The following is a 13173-nucleotide window of genomic DNA, read 5'->3' as shown; positions in this document are numbered from 1 at the left end:
GCCTAATGATTGTTGCATAAACCATGAATTCATAACTGATCTCTTGGTACAAGGGTGATTTAAGGAACTAATGTGTAAATACCCTTGGGTCACACCTTGCATAAAAATTTAAAGGGTGTGAAGTGATGAATAATATAGATTTCAGTTATAACTTCTACATGGGAGGTGTATGCAGATGCATATTGTTATTGAATGAGGTCATACCTACACCAAATTATTCTTGACCAACAAGATATATAGGTATCAGAACAAAAAATGGTCAATCCTATGACATAAATTGCGTAGGTGTGGAATAATTGTTAAGAACTAGCCAAATTTGTTCTGGTCATCACGAGACTTTAAATATCTATGATAGGCTGAGTATCATAGTCAATAGTCTGCCTTATGGTACATTTCATGGTTGTCAAAACCTAGTACAAGTGACAGATTTAATCCCAAAATTGAAAGTTATGGGTATGATTGAGTTATAGTGCGCATGATGACTGTTATATTGTTACATGACATCTGGAATTGATTTACACATGACATGAAATTTTTCTTAATTACATAGATTAACCATGATAAATGAATGTTGATAGGATACTAACATGGTGGAAAAATATGCGGATAAAGTTTATGTCATGCAGGTGATATCATGAGGATGGTATTATAGGCTGTACCACGGCTGAACAATGTAAAACAATACATATAGGACCATATGACTACATATGTTACAAGTTTGAAAAATTAAATGTGTATTGGTGTGTATAAGATACCTTGTGTGCAGGTATGTAGTAGTCATTAGATGGATCTCTCGCCAGGTAAACAAACCTGGAGATTTCCCTAAAGAAGGAAAGTAAGTTTGGTATAAACAACTATGGTTCATCACAGTTTGGCATACATACAATTACAATGAATATATGTATATGAAAACATATTGTGATATGAAATAATCTGATATGAGCTTGGAGGCAGATTAATGTGGAAAATATGCTAACTAATGTATTGTATGTAGAGAGACTGCAAGAAGCAAGTGTTCGACAAGAACGCAAAGGATTGAAAGAATGAAAGCAAAGGACATGCATTATTCATGTAAAATAAATGATAAGCAATAGTTGGTTTAATATTAACAGATTATGATATTTATCATAGTTAAACTTTGCATTGATAATTCTCACAAATAGTTTGAAAAAAATGTGTGACAGGTACCTATGGTAGGAGAGATGCTTGTAGCACTCCTTGAGACCGATGTAGCCATGGAAGATGTTGGGAGCACTCCTCATGGAAGATTTACATCGGAAAAATTTGCATCAGATGGAAGAACCATGAAAGCTATTGATATGGAAACCAGCTACCTGTGAATGAGGATATGATGCAGTGATACACCGAGGACAGTGTAAAATTTAAGGGGGGAGTATGCAACACCCCTCCCTTGTGTACTACATTATTGTAAACCTAAGCTAAGCTAAATCTAGGTATGAGATCCTCCCTGGTGTGTTAAATGTTTATAAACCTAAGCTAAGGGAAGCTAGGTTTGATACCATCCGTTATGGTTAAACTATTCTACACCTAAGCTGAGGAAATCTAGGTGATATGTAATATGAAAAGAAAACGTATTATTAAATAAATTAATAAAATAAATCACTTAGAGGGTGGAGCACCAAGAGAGAGGAGATTGTTGCCAAATCCCATGAGGAATGGGATAGAGATGAATCTTTCATGATAAGCTTCTAGATGTGATTCTAGATAAGCTTGGATGGATTGGATATCCATTGGATGGATGGGAGATAAAGATCCATCAGACATAAAAGCTTGCAGGAGATAAAGGAAAGCTTTTATGTGGAAAAGCATCATGGGAGATAAAGACGAGCTTTTCCGGATAAGACCTAGGCAAATGGAAAAATCCATAAAGCGGGATGCTGCTAATGGTAACTAAATCATGATAGCGGGTATTAAATAGCGAATGCATTGGTCAATTGAGGATAGTTGATCCTTGGCAAGATCTTTGGCTCGAGGGTGATTCATGGCTGGGTGGTGTTGCTCCTCCCTCCAAGTGAGGTTTAGTGGGTGTCATATGCACGGAATAGTTCTATATTTGACTCTTACCCTTATGTTCTGATTATTTGTTTCATTTATGTAAATGATGTGATATATATTGGCATGGAAGAAATTGTAGTTTATGCATATGGTGTTTATGGTTTTAAATGTAAATTAGTAGAAGAGTATAGCATGTCGATTAGTAGGGGATAATGGTTATGCATTACTCCTAACTTATGTGCTATCTGGATAATGAATTTGTATTCGTATTACATAAGTTAGGTCGGTAGTGTAAACTGTACTATACCAAGGGTATTATCCTTATGCATGTTATGCTATTACTTTCAAAATAAAATTAGTGGTAGAGGATTATTAGGTGGTTCCTATCATTGTGGCTATGGAACTATCTTATTGCTGATAGATTTCACATGGGGCCATCAATAAGAAAAGAACTACTTGCATTAACCTATTATTGTATGTTCATAAATATTTGAGATAGTTGTTGAATCTAACATGATTATAATTTTAAATTAAGGATGTAGCTGGCCTTACTGTTAGATGATAAATGCTTATGCATGCGATTGAATTATGATGTAACGTTTAACTATATCAAGGAAATGGGTTTCTATGCCCTACATAAAGGTTGGGTAGTCATATATTAGTTAACTGTGATTCTGATGCATTGTCACATTAACTGCACTAGAATTAAGTTATTAAATGTTGATGGGGAAACGAATTAACGAATGTTATGGGTTACATGTTAGGAGTCATGCTCGACAAAGAAATTGAAGGTTGTTAATCTTACTAATAGGAAAAATCTTATAACCAAAAATGTTATAGCATGCAATAGGGAGCTCAATACTAGTGTTCATGAAGTGGTTCAGATTAATGAATAAGGTTAAACTCTAACTGCGGTGATACCAAATCCCAAATTTAAGCAGCCTAAGGGCGAAATTCCTGGGTAGGCTAAGGAGGTGCGTTACAATTTAACTTTTGTGGTGCTCCATAATAGTTGACTTAGTGATACAATCATGAAGTGTATGAACTATATTTTCTTTGAGATATATTTTGATTGACTTTGCAATTTTTTCAATGTAGGATTTTGCACAAAAGTTATATAAGTAAATGTTTTCGCAAGGTTTAAAAATAATTTTAATATTGTTTTTTATGGATAAATCATGATGAGTCATGCCATGAAAATATAGGAAGGAAATTAGTGCTAAGAGTGGGACAGTGATAGGGGATGTTAGTGATTTCAAAAAAAGGGTTAAGTGAAAGTATTGGTTAATTTGATAAATAGATTAATTATTGGTTAAGAAAGAGTTTTTAAGATGATCCCTTTTCCTTTTTAAGGAAGTGGAGTTTAAGCTTTAAATGACTTGAGTAACAAAAACTTTAAAATATATTTTAGTTGGGTATCAAGTTTATTTATATATAATTTTAAAATAAATTTAATATATAAATTTATTATTAAAATAAGTACAAATGAAAATGTTAAAAAAATAAATTTTCAAAATTTTATAACAAATAAATTAATATTATTTTGACAAACTTTTTTTAATTTTATTTATAATTTAATAATAAAAACTAAAATTTATTTTATAGTAATTTAATTAAATAAAAACATCATTTAAATTATTTCTTTCTATTTCTATAATATATATATATATATATATATATATATATATATATATATATATATATATATATATATATATATATATATATATATATATATATATTCTTAAAATTTACTCTTTCTCAAAAAAAAATCAATTTTCTTTATTAAATTTAAATTTCCAATTAAAAATTGATCACATAGTGGAGTACATAGGCTTCTTCTCAAATTTATGTTTACGGTATCAATAGTGTGGTCGGCACCACATGCCACTTTATTCCCTGTACCACGTTCATCCGCCAGGTTTTCAAAAGTGAACTGAATCCTTAAGCAAATGATTTAAAAGCGAGTAAAATGCGAGTAAAGGACAATTACTGTTGGAACGCGAACTGGGAATATATAATCAGTGGCATGGCTGCCCTAATTTCACACTTCATTGCAATCCCCCAAAGACAGTCCCTATTTTTCAATCCTTTCAACAGCATATGGAACTCCTTGGGTCTTTGAAACGGGATTCCTTATCTTCCCTACTAGCCATAAAACACAACTCCACTACAGGCCTCAAGAATATATCAAACTGCACTCTTAGAGGTTCTTCATCCACTCTAAATCTGGTGAAAAACCCTTCACAAAAGAGATTAGCTTGGTCTAAATGACTAGAAATCATATCCCTAAATGACAGGGGCTTAGCCGCCACATTCATAGGTTCCAATCCTAGAAGTCCTAACAGGAACACAATATTAGACTCCCCCGCTTTCTAATCAGAGGAAATCCAATGACATAGGCAATTCCTGGAACTATGGAGATTGGATGAGCAGACTTCGTAGACCCAATCCTTCTCCTAAGCAGAGTTTGGCAGATAAATGGAGGGAATATCATGGTGCCAACAAGTCGAGAGAACTTCTGGTTCCCCTTGATGAAAACCTAAGAAAAGAGATTGTGAAGTATGGAGAATTTGCACAGGCTAGCTATGATAATTTTAACTCCGACCCCCAATTGAGCTCTTATGGTGGCTGTTGCATTCCATGTGGTGAAATTAATTCATTTCTTGAAAGAGTGGGCTTGAGGAACACTGGGTACAGAGTGACCAAGTATCTTCATGCAGCTCCAAATGTCCATGTTCCCAATTGGCTAGTGAAACTATCGAATGATACCGTAAATTGTCAGAAGTCTAACTGGATGGGATTTGTTGCTATGAGTGATAACTTGGAAAGGATCAAAAGATTAGGTCGAAGAGATATAGTTATTGCATGGAGAGGCACCATGACTCCGCTTGAATGGGCTGAAAATCTCAAGACAGATTTAAAACCAATTAAAATCTCTGATAATATTCATCACGTTGATCTTAACCCGAGGGTGGATAATGGATTTTTAAGTCTGTATACTTCTAAGGGAAACAACCATAGTGACATTCATAATAATAGCATGAAGAGTGCATCTGAGCAGGTTCCAGAAGAGGTGTAGAGACTATTAGAATTATACGAGGGTGAGGAGTTGAGTATTACCATTACAGGGCACAGTCTAGGAGCAGCTTTGGCGCTCTTGATTGCATACCAGATTGGAGAAAACTTGGTATCAAGCTCAGATAGTACACTAATAGCAGTGTTCTCTTTTGGGGGACCAAGAGTTGGAAACCATGATTTCAAATAGAGGCTTGAGGATATGGGCATGAAAACGTTGAGAATAGTCAATACCCATGATTGGATCCCTCAAATGCCAAGAATTTTTATGAATGAATGGCTACATAAGAAGTGTCATGAAATGTTAAATTCAAGAGCATTGGCAGAAGCAATGCAGAGGATGTCATTTACTCATGTCGGTGCTAAGCTGAGAATCAATCTCTCAGATTCTCCATATCTAAAAGAGAATGTTGGTGTGAGTTTCGGTCACAATCTGGAAGCCCATGTACACCTGGTGGATGGCTTTCAAAGCTCTAGGGTTCCGTTTTGGCCCAACGCAAAGCAGGATTATGTTTTCATTAATAAAACCTGTAATTACGCCGTAAGGCATTTCCCTTCGAGATCAACTTCCCTCTCTGCCCACCTGTCATGTTTGTGCACGACACAATTATATGTTATACAATTGCAAATATTTCAGTTGTTCGCTCAAAATGGTTACACATTCGTTGCAAAAACGGTTTGCTTCAAATTGGTCATATACTCCTGCGTTGAATTCCCTTATTGGGATTCAACTTGAATCAGAATTGAGTGCACCAATATATGTTCATTTCACCCAATTAGATGTTGTCGATTTGAAGTGGGTTCATCATGATGCACAACCTAGATTCCTAAGTACGTTGTATGAAGCTGATTTGCGTGAGCCATTGCCTAATGTCTGTTCAAGCAGGGAGAGGTTAAGGAGGGGTTCTGGTTCTTTTGACCTCAATGAAAGTCCCTCTATAGAATTTTTTTTGAGCAATGGCTTATTGGATGAGCCTTTGGAAGAGGATTTTAATAGCCCAATTTCAATTGGGTTTCAGAGCCCTAGAGAATCTCCGGAAATAATCATGGCAGTCAGTGGAATCCATGGAGGTGAGGGGATTTTTGTATCTGGAAGGAGGATTTAGAATTGGACCGGTGATAGGGTATATAGAGGTACTGTATTGGCTTCGATGTGAGATAGGGTTGTTGTTGGATCTAAGACTGAGACTGGTTCTGATAAAAGAGGATTTAGCGATGAAAATGGAGGTGGGTCGTCTGGTGGAGGAGGGTATGGAGGGAGAGGAGGTGGATTTGGATCAGATTCCAATAACACAGATTCTTACTATAAGAAAATGTTGCAGGCAGATCCTATTAACCCACTTATGTTGACAGATTATGTGAGGTTCGTGCAGGAGGTTAGTGTTGGGTTTTTGGTTTTCTGTATTAAAAGTATTCTCTTGATCTAAAGATAAGCCTATGTCATAAGTTTAGTCTTGATCCACCCTGTGAAAGCTAATCATTGAACTACTGTCCTTTTTTTTTGTTATCCTTTTTCCTTTTGTGCTTCGAGAAATATGGCCCAAGGGGCTGCACCTCCTAGAGTAGACTTCCTTTAATTTCTCTGCAAGGTCCGAGAGGTAGTCATTCTGCCAAATTTAAATGGGATTTGAACTGACCTATTCATCTGGAATCTCATCTCATTCATTGGGTTATAAGTTAAAACTCCATTGACGTCACCATTAAACCAATGATTCCTTTGTTTTGAACAAGGTTCTTCTTCCCGAATGGTTAACTACAATTATTTGATCTTAGTTTTTTATAGATCAGGGTGAGTTTGGGATTGGTCACTACCCCACACCTCACCCCTGAGGTAGTTACTATAATTGTGATGAGATCATGCTTCCTTTTGTCAAATGTTTCTTTATATATAGATTAGATATACTGGCCATATATCCTCCCATAGGTATTTTGAATATCAGTACATCTTCTACTCATACCTGGAAACCTTCAAAACATTATTCAAGATCATGCCATGGTGCCACAAACATAAACCTATGGACTTTACAAGGTCACTGGTTAGGTCACCGCTAAGGTAGAAAAGGTGCCCTATAGAAGGATTGTAGACATGCCTTTCAGATCCACTATCAAAGGTTAAACATAAGGTCGGATCACAATGATAGACCCTTAGCAGTGCTACTGTTGAGGGACAAATACATGAGGTTAGGCAACATAATAGTCTTAGATCAACATCATGTTGCCTTGATCTAATTCAGATATTTTCTCTATTATAGGGCCGAAACTGCTCCACATTTTATCGATCCTTACAGATCCTTCAATTACAAAGTTTGATCTCCCTAGACCAGACCGAAAAATTCTTGGATGACACCTTATATATGCAGGCCAAAATTCTCCACAGGAAACTTCAGTCATGCGAAGGGCTTCAGGTAGATAGGTGCTGAAATTTAGAGATCAATCATAAATGAAGGAGGGCCCAATGCAGTTTTCTAGCTGGCGAAATTGATTAGTATGTTCTTTGCAACATTGGTTACTTTTATCGCCCTTGTCCCTTACAATACCTTATGCAAAGTTCTAAGTTGTCCTTCTATTGACACCATAAAAAATCTTGGAATGTTGTTGGTCCACAAATTAGTTCTTATACTCAACTAAAATCAGGCTATGTATAAGAAGGAAAAATAGAGCGTATAGCCCACTTAATCATTTAACTTCATAACTTTAGACACGTCCTTTGAGGGTGCCGAAAATTTCCAGAGAAGACTTCAGATTTACCTTGTAGTACATTCCAAGAACCTTCACCAGAATAGGGGTTGTTATACCATGAGCAACTTTAAAGATATATTTAAGGTGTTAAAAAGAGGTTGTGATTATTACAGAGCCTCAGAAATTTGTTAAGGAATTTGAGGACCATCTAAAAGCAAAATAGAGTAACCCTTCAGATCAACGAATTTTTCTGAACTTGCATTGTAGAGGTATGCCCAAAATATAGTCCTGGTTGAATTTGATCTACTTCAGGAAATAGTGAAGAATCTGTACCACGAGAAACTTTAAAAATATATTTAAGGTGTTCAGAGGAGGCTGTGATTATTACAAAGCGTCAGAAATTTGTTAAGGAATTTGAGAACTAGCTAAAAGTCAAACAGAGTAACCCTTCAGATCAACGAATTTTTTTGAACTTGCATTGTAGAGGTATGCCCAAAATACAGTCCTGGTTGAATTTGATCTGCTTCAAGAAATAGTCAAGAATCTGAGTGTGAACTTCTTTAGGGCTGTCTGTGAAAAGGGGCTTGAGGAAACCTAATGAAACCCTAGCAGAAGCATAACCCAAGAAGATAATCATGAGCCCAAACTATTCTTGAATCTTGTTCCAACAAGATTACTTGGTTTCATATGCTACATAAATGTTTTCCTTTCAGATCAACGTCTCTATGATTACTGAATTTTGGTGTAATTAGAAAACTGCACTTTAGCGACAATCTTAATATAATACCCTTGTTTATTAGACAACCCCCTGAGGTAGTTACTATAATTGTGATGAGATCATGCTTCCTTTTTTCAAATGTTTCTTTGCATAAAGATTAAATATATTGGCCATATATCCTCCCATAGGTATTTTGAATATCAGTACATCTTCTACTCATACCTGGAACCCTTCATAACTTTATTCAAGATCATGCCATGATGCCACAAACATAAACCTCAGGACTTCACAAGGTCACTCGTTAGGTCACCACTAAGGCAGAAAAGGTTCCCTATAGAAGGGTTGTAGACATGCCTTTCGGATCCACTGTGAAAGGTTAAACATAAGGTTGGATCACAACGATAGATCTTTAGCAATGCTACTTAGTAATCGTCCTAAATCACACATATCTGATCAAGTCTTTTGACTATACTGTTGAGGGACAACTACCTGAGGTTAGGTAACATATTACACTTAGATCAATGTCATGTTACCTTGATCTTATTTAGAGATTTTCTCTATTGTAGCACCGAAACTGCTCCACATTTTATCAATCCTTATAAATCCTTCAATTACAAACTAAGAACTTTGATCTCCCTAGACTAGAAATTCTCCACTGGCAGCTTCAGTCATGCAAAGGTCTTCAGGTAGATAGGTGCTGAAATTCAAAGATTAATCATCAAAGAAGGAGGGCCGAATGCAGTTTTGTAGCTAGCGAAATTAAGTATGTTCTTTGCAACATTGGTTACCTTTATCGCCCTTGTCCCTTACAATAACTTATGCAAAGTACTAAGTTGTCCTTCTATTGACACCATAAATAATCTAGGAATGTTTTTGGTCCACAAACTAGGTATTATCCTCAACTAAAATCAAACTGTGTATAAGAAGGAAAAATAGAGCGTATAGCCCATTTAATCATTTAACTTCAGGACTTCAGACATGTCCTTTGAGGGTGCCAAAAATTTCCAGTGAAGACTTCAGATTTACCTTGTAGTACATTCCAAGAACCTTCAGCAGAATAGGGGTTGGTGTACCATGAACAACTTTAAAAATATATTTAAGGTGTTGAAAAGAGGTTGTGATTATTACAGAGCCTTAGAAATTTGTTAGGGAATTTGAGGACCAGTTCAAAGCCAAACAAAGTAACCCTTCAGATCAACGAATTTTTCTGAACTTTCATTGCAGAGGTATGCCCAAAATAGAGTCCTGGTTGAATTTCATCTAGATCAGGAAATAGTCAAGAATTTGTACCACGAGCAACTTTAAAAATATATTTAGGGTGTTCAGAAGAGGCTGTGATTATTACAGAGCGTCAGAAATTTGTTAAGGAATTTGAGAACTAGCTAAAAGTCAAGCAGAGTAACCCTTCAAATCAATGAATTTTTCTGAACTTGCATTGCATAGGTATGCCCAAAATACAGTCCGTATTGAATTTGATCTGCTTCAGGAAATAGTCAAGAATCTGAGTGTGAACTTCTTTAGATCTGTCTGTGAAAAGGGGCCTGGGAAAACCCAATGAAACCCTACCAAAATCATAACCCAAGAAGATAATCATGAGCCCAAGCCCAAACCTGAATTTCGACCTCCAAGAAGATTACTTGGCTACAGATGCTACATAAATGTTCTCCTTTCAGATCAATGTCTGTATAATTTCCCTTCAAAATAGAACGAGCCTACTTTTATAGTGGATGATAAGGTCTTATAGAGAGGCCGACTTCACTTAACAATGAGGAAAATTTAAGTTTAAAATATGGGAATCAAAAATTAAATTAGGTCGATCTATAATATTTTTAAATTGAAACTTGGAGCGAAATGATTTATCCCACTTTTTGGAAACCGACTTTTTCTTTGGAGCCTAAAACTTAATCTTAGAATTAATTTTTCCTTATCATCCTTTGACCATCACAAGTGTATCAAACAAAAGGAATCTTGCCACATCATCATACTTGATGGGGTTTTAGCCACAATATGGGGTTATCAACTTTGATTTGGCATAACTATCAAACCATAACCTATAATCTTAGATGCTTCTCAGCAACAGAAAATGGCACCCCTAACCTATCTTGGAACTGTGACTATTGCAGCTAGCTAGAAGAATGGGGTTCATCTGAGGATGGGAATGCTCTTTTTGATGGCATGTCACATCCATTGCAGCAATTTTGATTTAGCGAACAACCATTCTTGGATTTCGTGTTTCTTCGCTCTCTGATGAGAAGAATGAAGGGAAAATACATGTTAATCTATTATTTGTGCTTTCTGATGGAATTTTTGTAATGAATGATTGAAAAATATATGGTGAGAGAAAAATGCTGTTAATTTTTGGTATGTTCTATGCTAGAGCAATTTATTTAAATTTTCACAGTTAGCAATCACATCAGCATTACGATAAACTGCAGATAGAACATAAATATAATATGCAGAAGACAAGTAATATATATGAAATAGAGATAACATTCAACATGACCTTCATTGATTCGAGAGAGTAGATCCATCACTGCTCCGTTTGAGTATACCGAGACTGCAGCTCTTGATTTGATTGTCACTGCTTAGATTGCAGTAGACACAGTCATCATTGAAATTCTCTTCAACGAGATTATATGCCGAGACTGAGACAATATCTTCAGGATCACTGTGATCTCTATTAGGCCATGAATATGATTAGCCCAGACTTCATGCCAAAACTTCATCCTCATCTGAGATCTTCTCTGGTCCATCTATCCGAGATTTGCACCTGCAATTTGAGAATGTATTTAGCCCAGAACTTGCCTCACTGCTGCGTCCTCATCGAAGTCATTACTACTCCATACAACCGAGATCATAACTGCACCTAAAACCGAAACAAGGTGCAGTCAAACCCTACTGCGGCTCTGCTCCTATATGCGAAATTTCAGAGGCAAACAAAATTTTTGTTGGTCTTCATGATCAGCATATTTCATAATTTGACCAGTGTGTAGATGTCTTCATAATATGCGTGTAGGTCTTAATGACTAGTGCTATGATTGTGGCTCTTCCATTATGACTGCGGCTCTTCTAGGAGCAGATTCTCACGTTGACTGTGGCTTAGGGCAACATACAACGGCTAGGGCATCAGGGCATCACTTGAAGACTAGTGTATCACTCTTGGTGTCTCACTCCTCCCAAAACCCAAGACGTGGAGAGGAAGAGATCACTCAAGAATGAGTGTGTAAATGATATCAAATCCTCATCTATTTATACCACAACGAGGATGATGAATAGACACGTCGGTTGGGCTTCTAGAGCCTACATAAGAGCTGGTCGACTTGGTAATAATTACATAAACAAAATAAATTCATATCTCCATAAATGCTTATCGGAATCGGATGATCTTTGGATCAATCCTACACCTCTCGCCGAAAGGGATCCAATAAAATTATCAGCTGACATAAATAAGCTGACCCACATGGAGTTTTGCCCTAGTTTCCAATTTAACACTCCCTCTCAACTAGGGGGAACTCCATCTGCTGATCCATATGTCCGACTATACTATCTCTGCCATCAGTGCCCTGCACTGCTCTGCCCATCTTTGCTTAGCTCTGCTGGCTCTGCTCTACTCTACTCAGCTCTGCTGGCTTTGCTTAGCTCTGCTCAGCTCTGCTGGCTCTGCTAGCTCTGCTCTGCTCAGCTCTGTTGGCTCTGCTAGCTTTGCTCTGCTTGCTCAGCTCTGTTGGCTCTGCTCTGCTCTGCTCAGCTCTGCTGGCTCTGCTAGCTCTGCTCTGCTCTGCTCTGCTGGCTCTGCTAGCTCTGCTCAGTGCTGCTGGTTCTGCTAGCTCTACTCTGCTCAGCTCTGCTGAACTATGAAGAAGAAGAATTGATCGAGAATGTCTCATACCTTTCTCCACTGACCCGAAGTCAAAATCAGAGTGCGTACCACTGGTCCCAGACCAGTCTCAACTGACCCAAAGTCAGCGTCATAGTAGGTACCACTCTCACTGGTTCCATACCAGTCCTGCACTGACACGAAGTCAGTCTCGGAGTATGTACCACTGGTCCCAGACCAGTCTCAGCTGACCCGAAGTTAGCGTCATAGTATGTACAACTCCTACCACTGGTCCCAGACCAGTACTATTGATCCCAGATCAATGGAGGACATCCTAGCGTAGGGAGTACAGTAGATACAACGATGCATCCATCGGTACTACTATGGTCCCTAACTTCATTTCCCTGCTCATTGATTAGATGAGAGGTACTTCCCATGAGTCCCAGACTGCATGGGTAGGATGCCTCGATAGGAGAACTTAATCAATCCTCTCCTCACAGGAGAACACATCAATCCTGCTACAATCGCCATGGAGAACACATCAATCCAGGCCTCACAGGAGAACACATCAATCCTGCTACACAGGAGAGCAAATAATCCTGTTCCACAAGAGAGCGAATCATCTTGTCCCACAAGAGAGCGAATCATCTTGTTCTAGTGCGCACCACCAGGGGAGGGTGAGTCACCCTATGGTCGTATGTTGCTCCAGTAGATTCTGTAAGCCCCACCGAGCTCCCAGAGCTCAATGTATGCAACATGCAGGACCCTTTTACAAAGGTCTCTTGATGACTCCAATTCATTTGGGAAAATCACAAATTTGATCTTTCCCCCGGGGCTTTAGCGACCTGTATATCATCTTAGTGCG

The sequence above is a fragment of the Pinus tabuliformis genome, chromosome 2_1 (genome assembly GCF_031772625.1).
Source record: "Pinus tabuliformis cultivar Carrire ecotype Pingquan chromosome 2_1, CPIR1, whole genome shotgun sequence".
Taxonomy (NCBI): domain Eukaryota; kingdom Viridiplantae; phylum Streptophyta; class Pinopsida; order Pinales; family Pinaceae; genus Pinus; species Pinus tabuliformis.
This window is presented reverse-complemented; position numbering follows the sequence as displayed.